The sequence below is a fragment of the Euprymna scolopes genome, chromosome 9 (assembly GCF_053919585.1).
Source record: "Euprymna scolopes isolate OS-2025 chromosome 9, ASM5391958v1, whole genome shotgun sequence".
In the NCBI taxonomy this organism is placed as follows: Eukaryota; Metazoa; Mollusca; class Cephalopoda; order Sepiida; family Sepiolidae; genus Euprymna; species Euprymna scolopes.
The window spans coordinates 163782724-163798260 of NC_136490.1; the positions used below are offsets into that span (position 1 = coordinate 163782724).

The 15537-nt window shown below is 32.6% G+C and overlaps 1 protein-coding gene across 4 annotated transcripts in view; it reads right to left on the reverse strand.

The window, feature by feature from the left end:
- Window positions 1-13137, reverse strand: part of LOC145284964 (FMRFamide receptor-like) — a 1154906-nt gene extending 1141769 nt beyond the window's left edge. Inside the window, exon 1 of one of the 4 annotated variants that reach the window (XM_080134068.1) lies at window positions 12833-13137. The gene's annotated coding sequence lies outside the window, so the exon portion shown is untranslated. The remainder of the gene's footprint in view (window positions 1-12832) is intronic. The other 3 variants (XM_080134067.1, XM_080134066.1, XM_080134069.1) reach the window with 3 other exon arrangements.
- Window positions 13138-15537: the final 2400 nt, after the last annotated feature.

Genomic DNA, 15537 nt, shown 5'->3' on the forward strand with positions numbered 1-15537 from the left:
TTACATGTACCTGTTATATGTACCCGTTATATGTACCCGTTACATGTCCGCCGTCTCTAATCAATATGAATGCCACTATGCAACATTATTACTTCGCTGATTCTTTACCCCCCTACACACACACCTCCAAACAACGCCGGGTTCCTCCGTTAGTAAATACATAAATACATCTATTAACTTTTATGCTCGGTCGTCTCTTGTTTCCGTAATAGTAAATGAATCTTTTTCTGTCACGACCACTGTTTGCAGTCGATACTACAAATCTTTATACTGAAGAAAATAAACATCAAATGATTTACCATCTTCAGATCCGTAGCAGAAAATGTCAATCGCATTCTATATTTCTTCTTGACAAAATGCGGTATTGCCATCGATGGACGCATTATTTTAAGCAAGCATTTCTTTCATGTGCAGCTGGCTTTCATATTGTTGGCCATGTAGCATTATTATTTGTTCTTATGTCTTTCATCTAAGACAACACACACACACACATATATATGCATACATATATATCAAAACAGGAAAGAAAAACAAAAGAAAAAGAAATAGCCCCTATTATTTTCTCTACCGCTCTCCCTCGACTCAGGACTGCATCATAATAAACAAAGTATCTGACAGCATAGACACGGCAATCCCCCTCGACACTAGCGCACAAATACATATATTTGGTGACTTTAATGTCCACCACAAAAACTGGCTTGGATTCTCTATTTACACAGATGCAGCGGGCAGCACGACTCATAGCTTCAGTATATCTCACTCCCTATCACAAATTGTAACGTTTCCAACCCGTTTCCCTGACCAGAAAGAGCAACACGCATCACTTTTTTTTTGACCACATTCTCGATGACTGCATAACGAAGGCCCACAAACAACTTGGGAACGCTGATCATTCAGTGATAATGATTGAAATCGCCCTAAACTCTAGAGCCAAAACTGAAGAGCCAGTGCTCAAAACAACGAGATATTATAAAAAGGCTGACTGGAAAGCCATCAGGGAACTAATTAGAGATGCCCCATGGAGAAATATTTTCTCTCTCCCTGCTGAACAATGTGCAAACGAGACAACTGACTGGTTCATAACTGCTATCGAAGCGCATGTTCCCATGCCGAAATTTTATAGTAAGCCCCACTCTCCCCAATGGTTTACGTCGACTTGTGCAACTGCCATTGCTCAAAAGAAGCATGCATACCGTAGGTTTAACCGACATCAGTCCAGTTCAAACAGACTGAAGTATATAGAAGCTAGAAATAACGTGAAGAAAGAAATAGCGACAGCTAAAAGAGAATTTACGAAAACCACTAAAAAGCGCATCGAAGCACAAAAACTAGGAACTCGTGACTTCTGAAAAATCTACAACAGCAATCAACAATTCGCCCACTAACCAACAACCACGAGGTTCTCTCCTCAGCAACCGACAAGGCTAACATGCTTGCCAGTCGGTTTGCCTCCAACTTCACACTGGACACTTCCAACCACCCCCTACCTGACTTTCCCATGCGGACAGACGCCACGCTAGACGATCTGAAAACCATCCCTGCTTAGGTGCATGCTATTATAAAAAACCTTGACACTTTCAAAGCATTATCCCAACTGTGCTATTAAAAAAGTGCTCAGCCGAAGTAGCTCCAGTTCTCTCCAAACTCTACAACAAATTCCTTAATAAAGCTTGCTTTCCGGGCTGTTTGAAAACTGCTTCTGTTCTACCAGTATTTAAGAATTCTGGCGAAAGGACAGACCTATCAAATTATCGCCCCATTAACCTCCTCCCACTTTTTGCCAAAATATTTGAGACCATAATTAACCATGCTCTAGTCCATCACCTTACAGATACTAAACTACTGACTGACAAACAATATGGATTTAGACAAGCCCGTTCCACAGCAAACATCCTAACTGTGATCTCTGAACGTATATACCATTCACTGGACAAAGCGGGGGAGGGCAGAGCGGTAGCTCTAGATATATCTAAGGCTTTTGACAGGGTATGGCATGAGGGTCTCCTCAGGAAAATCAGATCATACGGTATCACTGGTAGAATACTTAACATAATTAAATCCTTCTTAGATAAGAGAAAAATCCAGGTTGTCCTCGACGGTCGTACATCTAAACAATATGATATAAATGCGGGAGTGCCCCAGGGTTATATCCTTGGACCTCTATTGTTCCTGATATTCATAAATGACCTCCCCGACAAAATTGCCTCTGAGATGAGTATATATGCTGATGACACTACACTCTATGGCAGGCACAACAGGAAGACGAATGAACACATTTCTAAAGAAATGGCAGAAACACTAGAGGAAGACCTCCAATCTGTAGTGGAATGGGGACAAAAGCGGTTGGTCGCGTTCTATGCTGCCAAGACAAAACTAGTTTCATTCAATAATTACAATAAACCCTCTCTACCACCCATAGCAATGGCCAACGACTCTTTATCTGAGAGTCCATCTTCCAAACTCCTTGGCCTAACGTTCACAGGAAACATGCGTTGGACCAATTACATTGAACATTGCCAGGGCCGCTGCAAGAAAGGTGGGCTCTCTCTACCGTGCTAGAAAACTACTAACACCCGAAAGTATCCTGTAGCTCTATAAGGCCACCATTCGCCCATGTATGCAGTATTGCTGCCACATCTGGGCTGGTGCATCTGCTACTAGTCTCTCGCTCCTTGACAAGGTTCAAAAGAGAGTCGCAAACCTGATAGGCCCTGAACTGGCATCTAAGCTTCAGCCTCTTTCCCATCGACGAAATGTTGCATCCCTCTGCCTTTTCTACAAGTATTTTAGTGGTGAATGCTCTGACGAACTGCAATCACTTGTGCCCCCACGACGTGAGCACCCTCGACAAACCCAACAGGCTGCTAAATCCCACCCCCACACTGTAGAGATCCCTAGATGTAGAATATCTTTTTACTCCAATAGTTTCTTCTCCAGAACCGCTAGGCTCTCGAATTTCATTCCAGGTCCCTGCTTCCCCAACAGTACTGACGTGCAGAAGTTCAAGTTTAACGTGAACCGACATCTTGCTGCCCAAATCCTTACATAGTACCCCAGTAGTTGTTGCCCCTGATAGTAGCCCCCTACACCAAAGTGGCAATTTACCTTGTTTGTGGTGAAAATGAAAAAAAAAAAAAAGAAACAACACAAATACATAATAATACTCACAATACTACTACTAATAATCATAATATAAATGTTATAAATTATAAAATTTAGAGTTAGATCTTAAAAAACCACCTAAAGAAAAGGAAAAAACATATCTGAATATAAATGGTGGCGGAAGTACAAGGTTAGCGTCAGCAGACAAGCCTGGTTACAACGGGAAATGTGTTCAGGTAGCTAGACAACTGTCTAAAGTAAGGTTGGAATAAAAAACATATTGGACAATGATAATATCATCTTACATTTAGATAAGGTGAATGGTTCAACCAGATAAAATATTTTATAATTAACGATTAAACTTTCACTTTTTATTTACTGATGATGAAAACGAATTAAAAATATATGAATAAAAATAATTCTAGTCGTAAATTAATAATAATAATAATAATAATAATAATAATAATGATAAATATAATAATAATAAGAAGAAGAAAAAGAAGAGGAAGAAGTGGTAGTAGTAGTTGTTGTTTATTTTATTTTAAATATTACATAACGTGACTTCCTGATTAATTTTATGATAGAAAACTTTTTCGAATTTTCATTACTGACTTCAGTTTTTGTAAGAGGTATCGACTGAAGAGGTCACTAGTTACGTGTTACTGCCTGATATATATGCTTATGTAAAACAAATACAAGTGTTTTACCGCACTAGTATAAAAGCCCGCTATACTAAATAAGCGGCAGGTTCTTTTATATGACAGGGACGCGTTCGAAACAATTGTTTTAGTTTAGACGAACACTTGAATTATGATACTTAACTTTTGCATTTGAAACTTTAATGCAAACTATTATTTAAAAATAACTCAGATTTTCTACAGTGTAAAAGTACCTACAATGTAGCGGAGAGTAGAGGGAAGCTTCTTACAGGTGCATCGCGATGCATGCCCAACTAGAGCATACAGTTAATCAATTCAGTTAGAAAATCGGCGATTTTTTTCGATTTCAATGACAATAAAATAAAAAAATATATAACAGACGTTAATTTTCATTTAATCGCGGGCAATGTTAGATCTCCCTGCTATTATATATATATATATATATATATATATATATATATATATATATATATATATAATACATAATTACATAGATTTAAAGAGACTGGTGATATTTATATAATAGATGATCTGGAAATGAAACGTAGGATTTTATATATAGACTTTAGATATGATTTAATATATAGACTTAAGATATGATTTTATATATAGACTTAAGATATGATTTAATATACAGACTTAAGATATGATTATATATATAGACTTAAGATATGATTTAATATATAGACTTAAGATATGATTTAATATATAGACTTAAGATATGATTTAATATATAGACTTAAGATATGATTTAATATATAGACTTAAGATATGATTTAATATATAGACTTAAGATATGATTTTATATATAGACTTAAGATAGGATTTTATATATAGACTTTAGATAGGATTTTATATATAGACTTAAGATATGATTTTATATATAGACTTAAGATATGATTTTATATATAGACTTAAGATATGATTTAATATATAGACTTAAGATATGATTTAATATATAGACTTAAGATATGATTTTATATATAGACTTAAGATATGATTTAATATATAGACTTAAGATATGATTTTATATATAGACTTAAGATATGATTTTATATATAGACTTAAGATATGATTTTATATATAGACTTTAGATAGGATTTTATATATAGACTTAAGATATGATTTTATATATAGACTTTAGATAGGATTTTATATATAGACTTAAGATATGATTTTATATATAGACTTAAGATAGGATTTTATATATAGACTTAAGATAGGAGTTTATATATAAACTTAAGATATGATTTTATATATAGACTTAAGATATGATTTTATATATAGACTTATGATAGGAGTTTATATATATACTTTAGATATGATTTTATATATAGACTTAAGATAGGATTTTATATATAGACTTAAGATAGGATTTTATATATAGACTTAAGATAGGAGTTTATATATAGACTTAAGATATGATTTTATATATAGACTTAAGATATGAGTAGAGAGGCAGAACGGAGAAGTCGTCCTCGAGAGGAGGTAGACTTGCCAGACATGGGAAAATTCGCTTGAGCTAAATAAAAGATGGTGTAAGGACTAAAATGAGAGAAGGCGTTAAGGCGAAAATAACTGTGAAATGAGAATATACGAGGAAAAACAAAACGAAGTATGGTTGTTAGTGCTTCACAATGAAATGTTTTCTTGCAGTGTCCAAGAGACAAACGAATGCAACAACATAAGTTTAGTAGTCCGTTATAAAACGGACATTATCTGCTTATGTGTGATGTTTGTTAAACTCTTATTTTGAATACAGACTAATAACTGTGACCTTGCCAATGTCATGCGAACTCTGGTGAAATATGTGTAAACACACACACATGCAACGGACGTTTCTTACCACTAGACGATACACGAACATCGACTTCGTACACATCTCTATTAATATAGATTATATGGGCATGAACTTGTTATATACAACCTTAAAATTCAAGAGTCAAATTCGTCTATACAAAGTCTATTATCTCATTTGCTGTCACTATTTTATGTTTCTAATATTCTAATAAACACTATGATCCCTTGCCCTAATTGGCCAGATGCAAAAATAGTTACACAACAATTAAAAAAAAAGTAATATATATTATTCAAACACGGTTCGTAATTAGACATCATAGTACCGGTTTTTATAAATTAAGTAATCATCAAAATCGCCATGGTATTTAAGTTTACGTACATACATACTAAGCAGACCATGCCTAGAAATTAGTAGAATATAGTAGTATCAAAGGTTGTACACCTTAAAAATTTCCCCGATATATAGGAGATACTCTAAATTTCAGAAATACGTTAAATAACGATAAAATACAGACTAACTAAAAGAACACAAAAATATCTACGAAGTCAGTATATTTTCTCTTTACTTTAACAAACAAAAACCAACATGTATGAGGACGGTCGACAGCTAATTTGACCGAAATGTTGCCAAATAACATGCATAATGTAAATAATATCCCTATCAACACAAGTAATATATACATACTAAGAATTAAATACGAAATTACGCGTCGCATGGAAAGTCGAGATTATAATCACTATGAAGATCTATGTCAATAATCTTGATTTATTGATTTCGAAGCAAGCTATTGCGAGAATAGTGTCGTTAGATTGTATATAGAACCAAGAGGTCAGCCCAGCGCGACTTTGCAAACAGCAAACGATCTTGACCAAGAAATTCGTGATCAGTGACAGTAAAAATCGATGAAATCGAAGATAACACGACTCGGTGGAGACATATATGCGAGTTAAGGATAATGATTGATGGACTTAGTTATTGATAGCCAATTGCGCCCCTGAGAGCAAAAGACTTCAATTAAAGCAAAAATAGTTTATATTAATTTGAAATCGCAACTGATCAATATAGATAATACTTTATTACAACAAATGGTTGGCGGGTGCATGTTTGGAGTAATGGATAGTAACTAAGACTCTGAAATCAGTAGCACCAAGTTGAAATCATATCAGGTTGATTAGGTTCACTTGTGACAAATGTGTTTGAAAATGTTATACACAGTTAATGATAGGGATTTTATTTGTTTAATGAAACCTGTGCATGGATCGTTTACAATTCGTATCGCATTTTCCTATTGAATAACGTAGTGATTATAGGTGATAAGTCAAATAACGAATAAGACTATTTAAAAAATAAGTTACATATTGCGTTTGAATTTTGAAGAAGTGAATCGATTATTTGTACTATTAAGATTCTTCGGTCTTCTGTCCATACCTTGAGTGTAATTTTCACTACATACTGATCGGTGTAACTTTCTACCTTTTCTTGTGCATCTTAATGAACTCTATAATCATTCTGTCGAACTCGAGAATCTGCACGGAATTACAAACGGAACCGTTTATTTGATTAACGGAGGTAGCAAATATTCGTTACGCAAAGGATAAAGTAACTGATTCAATACAGTTGCACAGTTGCATTCCGCTAGAGTTTGAAGGTTCCATTTTCAGTGCAAGTCACTCTTCAGATACTGTTGGAAATGATTCATGACTCCGCACCCAAGCATGACTGATGCTGTGGATTAAATCTTTTAAAAAGTTCCCTACGAAATGATGTGTTGATTCTCGATTTTGACATGAATATTCCTGCGTTAAACAAGGTACAAGTGAAGAACGTGGGAAGTTACATCGAAGGTTCCACATAATACCAAAACATCTTATATTATGCAATGCATCTATGTTTTATTTGTGCCTAAATCAAAACGTGGATTCATGAACAAAGCGTCTTTCTTAGAACTGCACGCATGTAGAACTCTGTTCCGTCTGCCTGCTTCCCACCGGACTACAACTTGGATGTCTTCAAGTCCAATGTTAACAAATTCCTAATGAACCGCTCCCTTAAGTAAACACTTCATCAAATCTCCACACTAACGTAATGTACTTGCAATAACCCTTATCCCTGAGTGGCTTCCGGTCCTTGATAAGTGGTGATCACTGTGTAAAAAAAAAAAGAGAGGATTTTTGGAAAACACTTTTTTTAAATGAAAACCCGTGTTATGTTAGCTGCAAATATACAGTGATTAACGTTTTTGCATTGTTTATAGTGAGGAATATTTTCGTTGAAATGTTTTACAAATAGTAACTACGATGTATTTGTATATATTCAATCTCAGTAAAACACTTTAAATATGTTTCATACGAATCAGGGCAGAATAGAACAACGTCTTTGTTATCAACGAAGCTATAATAGACTGATGAAATCATCCGCTGCTTGACTGAGAAGCTAATGGAATCATGCTTTACGCAGCACTGCTCGTTTTCATAGATCTTTTAGCGGTTTATATGCCAAGTATTAATCGTTTATCTTTTTTGATAAAACTTAACTTCAGTATATGTTATGATAGAACGCATATTCTATTCTGCCATTAAGTGGCATAGCTGTTCTTCCAAAAGCGATTATATGATCGCCGTATTTTTTGTGGCGTTAGCAACATCTTGTTATATGTCATTAATTTAGCAGTGTAAAATAAAATGAATATCAAGTCATATAATATATAACTTAGTACATTTATTTAACCATAAAATCACGAGAAAAGCCATGTTCTACATGTTATTCCACTTTATTCAATATGACTCAATATAGTTATTTTAATGTTTCTAAAAACTATGACAATGCAATTATGTTCGATTCTTTTTTATTTCTCTTAATAATTTATTAGGGAATTATTCTATAGAAGTTTGCGTGGAATAGATTCGTTTTGAAAGCGAACGTATTGGTACGCATAAAAGGAGACGCATATATACAGCACAAACACTCATATACATACACGCACACACACATATATATATATTTATACATATATACGTACACACACACATGTGTGTGTGTTTGGACGAACTACATAAATGCCCGTTCCAGTATATCTAATCTATAATATAAATCTCACCTGTCTGTTTAAAGGCATGTACGTATGACTGCATGTGTGAATGAATGTATGTTTGCATGTCTGCCTTAAACTTCGATAGAGGCGACGGATTTTCTACAGATCGATATCCTTTTGAAGTACGGCCATGCGGACGACAAATATCGAAGAATTGGCTAAAAATATTAGTTCCTTATCCCTCAATTGGGCACTTTCTACAGTGAGAGGTCACTTTTATCGCCGATATTTTGGAAAATCATCCCTGTCTTGGATTGTCTAGCCTTAATTTGATCCCACATCATTTCCGGTTTGGCGAAAAAAGCGACACCTCCTAGTAGAAAAGTGCCAAGGTAAGTGTTAAGGATGAATGTTTTTTTGTTAATTTTCCGATATTTGTCGAGATTAAAAACGATACCAAACTCGTGAAAATCCGACGCCTATGTCGAACGTTTTAGGCATACATACATGCATACACACATTTATTCATACATACATACATACATACATACATACATACATACATACATACATAAATTTAAACAGACAGATCATAATTATATATAGACAACCCTGGGTGCACGGCGTTGCCAGGATGTTTAGAGGTGTGTGCTGAGCAAAAAAAAAAAAAAATGTGGTGGAAGGCAGGAAGGCTTGAACCCGTGCCGCGAAAGAGGAAAAGACTGTGAAAAAAAAGTGACTTTTTGCCGTTGCAAGCATCGCCAACCGGAAGTGGCGAAGGTTTAAATTTACACTAGTCAATCGAAAAGAGGCATTCGAAAATATCGGCGAAAAAAGCGATCCCTCCTTGTAGAAACCTGTCGGGTTGAAGGTGAAGAATTTAATGGTTTTGGGGAATTTTTCTAATATTGGCCGTCCGAAAGGTCGAGGTTTAAAACGATACCGGTTTCGGCACGTTCAGACACGGGTGTCGAAGGTTTTAGACAAACATACATACATACATACATACATACATACATACATACATATATACATATATACATACCTACATTTAAACAAACAGGTGAGATTTATATTATAGATGTTCTACGCATCATACACTCTCACTAAAGATTACCTTCATGAATTGTTATCTTTTACGGTTGCGGTTTTACCCACTTCTCTCTCTCCCCCCCTCTCTCTCTCTCTCTCTCTCTGTCTTTTATTCTCCGTCTCCTTGTATATATATATATATATATATATATATATATATATATATATATATATAAAGATAGAGAGAGAGTGTGTGTAAGAGAGAGAGAGAATTTTTTATCTGTAAAGAATAAAGCAATCCATGTAGGTATCTACCCACCTCTCCACCTTCCTCTCTCTGTCTCTCTCTCTCTCTCTCTCTCTTTATATATATATATATATTTCTGTACAATACTCTGAAGAAATATACTATATTTCTTTATAATAAATACAAAATAATCATTAAAGAAGCATAATGTAATTACAAAAGTCTATATTACGTAATGCGTGATGTTGACCATCTTACAATGTAAACATATTATAGGGTATTTACAGTTTCTCTTCCAATTGTTTTGGAGTTTTAATCATGTCAAAACACATTTTATATCCTTTGGATGGGTAAATTGTTGTTATTTCTTCTGATGAGTTAAGGGCAAAGTAGATTCATTGATTGAAAATATAAATAAGGTATTGATTTTGTGCTACACAACAGATACTGTTGTCAAGAATTGTAAGTGTCAACTAAATTAAAGGTATAAATTGTAAGATGATCAACATAAAGCATTTTGGAATATAGACTTTTGTCATTCATCCACTATATATATATATATATATATATATATATATATATATATATATGTATATATATATATATAAACTAAAACAGAACACAATTTAAATGACAAAATTGCATTTTAAAATAAATACACTAACATTATGGTTACTTTGCCTTCTGGAAAATACTTCTGAAGATGAAAGAAAACGGCTGTCTATTCGGGTTTCGGAAGGATTTACAATCTATTTTGATGCAAATATATCTCACTATTTAGATGTATTACATTCTATTTTATGTTTTAAACTTCACCCTATATTTTCCTCTTTCCATGAGATGAATCGATTCTTTTTAAGTATATGTACATGTATATATATATATATATATAAATATATATATATATATATATATACTATTATATAAACTAAGAGAGAAATAGAGGGAGAGAAAAAAAGAGAAAGACGATTAGTGAGATAGTAACAAATATACACACAATTACACACACGCACACACATACACACAGACATATATACATATAAATAAATCTATGCACTAATTTACAAATAAAATTACAGTGAAGATGATTGATATTATATGCATTAATTGCGATATATATTTATATGTAAATATATAGGTATACAATTGTATGTGCCTTGCGTCAATTGTAAATATTAAATGACACAATCTTTTCAAGTTAACAATTCAACATGTGAGATAACTCGTTTTTTTTTACATGATAATATTGGACAATATTGTCATCAGGCATGCAACTTTTCCTGATTTAGAAATATTGATTATCTTACTTGATATATCTATCCACACAACCACACCCACTCACACCCATGCACACACACTACCCCCCACACACACATATACACATACATGAGCATTTATTTATTTAAATGTATATCACATAACTATATATATGTGATATATATATATATATATAGTTATGTGATATACATATATATTTAAATGTGATATATGTTATATATGTATATATGTATATATATATATATATATATATATATATATATATATATATTGTTAAAATACAATTAACTTATTATAATTATATTTCAACAATACATATGCCGCTCCCCATTCAGGGGTACAACATTTTTCAAAAAGAAAATGATGGGAAAGTTTCATATAGGAAAACATTCACTTTCACATAAATAATTGAATTAATTTCAAACATATTACAAAAAATCAAACAACACGCACACACACACACATATATAAATATATATGCATATGCTTGCATATACATATATGTATTTGTCATTAGTGATTCCTATATACATAAACATACACACTTATATTAGTAACAAGTTATTTAATTTTATATAGTAACACACACAGGTATATATATATATATATATATATATATATATATATACATACATATATAAATATATTATGCATATGTTCTAATGAATAATAAAAAATACAAAATTTAATGTTTTTTTATATAGTGTTTGAGGTTAAAAAACTTCTAAGATATATATAGTTGGTTGGTTGTTTTTTTTACGGCATATCAACCTTTTTCAGGTTATTTAATGCCGAATTTAATTATTTTGAGGAACGATTTTAAATGGAGTATATTTTTTTTACGTCAGATTCTATTTAACCCATAGTTGGGACCCAAACAGGTACTACCACTCCGGGTCAGGGTGGACCTGGGAGCAATGGCAATTAAAGGGTGGCTCCACACTCCCCAAAGCCCGCAAGGTGGGGCCTCACCATCGGATATAGTTTTAGGTCATATCCAGGACCAATATATATATATATATATATATATATATATATATATATATATTTACAAGGTGGTCACCACGTAGCAAGGTCCGGAAGCAATTCATGGATAAGGGTTATATATATATATGTATATATATATATATATATATATATATATATATATATATATGTATATATAGAAAGAAAGAGAGAGAAATAGAAAGAGAGAGAGAAAGAAAGAGAAAGAGAGAGAGGCAGATATATATACATATATATGTATATATATATATATATATATATATATATATATATTGGTAATCAGTTATTTATGAATTCATATACATGCACACACAGATATAATTTAAACCAGTTATTTATATATACATATGCATATGCACAAATCGACATATAAAGTCATTCCTAAACACACATACATACACACGTTTGCAGCCTCTTTCACCTTCTATAAACTTTTAAACTAATACAAACTATTCGTTTACATCCATATGCAAATGGTTGTTGTATTTTAATAATTCAGGACGGAAATGATTATGAATACATGGAATCTTTTTTAATATAAATTTTTTTCGCAAATATTTACTTTTTAATCTTTTCATAGGTTAATAACAAAGAACATCGCGACGGTTGTATTTACGTAAGAAAGCCGAAAAGTTCAAAGTCATTTAAGTTATGTGAATAAAATATGCAAAACTTACCTATGTAAATGTTTAGGCCGGCACTTGGCAGTCCATTCTAAAATACTTTGTGTGTAGCGGTGAAAAGCTACGAGTAAAACATCAGCATCGGCATCTGCATCATCACCAACATCATCAGCATCATCATAATCAGCCGCAGCAGCAACGTACACAACAGCAAGTGCGCGTGGAACCTCCCTAGCTGTTTGTGTCGGTACAACTGCTTGCACGTCTAAGTCGGTGCTGACGACGATGACGACGATGATGCTAGCGTCCACCGCATCTTCTATCGTTGCTTCTGATGCTGCTACAACTACTCTCCCGACGGATGCTGTTAGAGTACCGGAAAAAAAAGAAAATACCACCCGAGAGATTTCGTCATTATAAATTCATTTTTCGAACAGTATAGATACTCGACAATTTTTTAAAACAGTGTTGCTAGGAAAAGAAAAAGATGAAGAGCTCTCAAACGGCGCTTGAAAAGGATTCATAATATTTATTGTTGATAATGAGGAAAATATGGTAAGAAAAAAATACGGAAGTGCTAACTTGTAAATATAAACAGATGGGTAAAATACTCTGCGAAAGTTTGTACCTAAATATCAAGTGAACTTGAAAGCAAACGTGTTCGAAATGATTGAATTTAAAAGAAACACAAATAATAAAGACAAAACTAAGAGGAAAGTTATAAGTAGATTAATCATATAAATAAAGCGAAAGTGAATTTTACAAATAGTTAATAATAAAAATAAATTAAATAAAAATAAAATCGAAATAAACTTTAACTAGTAATGTTTTGCATAAAGAATATATATAACCGGAACCAGAATCTCACATTAATATACACGGTGAATTTTATGAAATAAGAAAACAAAAACAACACGAGAACATTACTAAGCACAAAATATAAAGAAAGAAAAAATATAGAAACAAGAGAGAGAGAGAGAGAGAGAGAGAGAGAGAGTTGTATTATTTACAAAAAAAAAGGAAGAAAGAAAGAATCAGGGAAATTACGGGAAATAAACACAATCAGACGAATAGACATGTCGTAATAAATAGAACAAGAAAAAGGAGAGAAAATTATATAGAAAAAAGAAAGAAATTTGTTCACACGCATCGGAAGTAAGCATAGAACGGAGTCATAAAGAAGAGTTAAATATAAGTTTTTAAGAAGTTAAAGAAGAACAATATAGCTTTCAATCTAACACAGCGAACATTAATGAGAAATGCGTTAAAGCAAGAGAATAAAATTGCGATAAAACGAAAAGAAAAGCGAACGTAACGAATAAGAAATATTTTAAAAGGTAAAGAAATAATAAACATTTAAAGAAAGTAAAAATGTATTAGAAGAACGAAAAAATCAAAGCAAGGGATGTGCTTTGTAAAAAGAGTTTTAAAGTCTGAAAAATAGACTAGGAAATTTAGAAACTATTGGAGTGGAAGATAAAAGTATACAATAAGTTAAATAGTGGACTGAATGTAAAAATAAATAAATAAAAGAAAGAAAACTATGCTGGCTGTAGAATAAGGGAAATGAGACAAAAAGAAATGGGACGGAGGGAGAATGAAAAAAAAGCAGCATTAGACGAGAGAAAACAATAATTTCTCAGTTATATATATATATATATATATATATATATATATATATATATATATATATATATATATATATATACTAGCTGTACCCTGCCACGCGTTGCAGTGGCTCAATTTGGTGTAATGGAAAATTTAATAAAAGAGAAAATGCATGTTTCTTATATTAGTACAGCAATCCACTGCAAAAAGTGAAAAAGAAGGCGAAACTGAAAAAATGGTACTCTTGCAGAATTTAATCTGGATCCTCGAGAGTTTCTGTCAATCATTCATGTTTTGGACTTGACCAACAATCAGTGGATGAAGCCGAACGTAGCAAAAATGTTGAAACGCTAAATGCTTTTTTTTTGTTGTTTTAAAAAATGTGATTTAGTAATTAACATTTGGTTGATGGTGGGGGGAGGGGGTTACTATACACAAATTCGAAAAAGTCGTCCAAAAACAAATAAATGAAAGCAAAGGTAAGGTAATTTACGTTTCTACCTAATTGGATAATTGTTTAGTGTTTTTATGGAATGTAAAATGTTTAATTGGCTCAAAAAACAGAATTAGTCGCGAATTCTGTTGAATACGTTAAGTTTGGGAAAGTAACTTGAAAACTAAAAACTAGACAAAACAGTGTCTGAAATTCACCGAACATATGTTACCATGACATAGGCTAGCATAATCGGTAGGTTTCTGACAGTATTTTGTATAGTTTTTTTAGTTTTAACTCACTTTCTCTAACTTAAAGTAATCAACAGTGTCCACCACCATTTGTAGCTTTCAAATACACCAATAAACACTGTTTTTCGAGCCGACTAAACGTTACATTAAATGAAAAGGGTTTATATTACTAAACACAGATACAAAGAAGTTGTCAAAAAATAAATATATAACAAATAAATGTTATCAAAGGCAAGAAAAGTAAGTGTTCTACCTAACTGGATAAGATTTTAGTGTTTTTATGTAATGTATAATCGGTTCAAAAACATTCAATGTTTATCGGTATATCTGAAAATTACAAATGGCGGCAGACTGTATCGAACACGTTAAGTTTGGGGAAAATTTGGGAAAATGAGTTTAAACTAAAAAACTATACAAAATACTGTTAGGAACTCGCTCAATATATGTTACCATGATGTAGGCTGGCA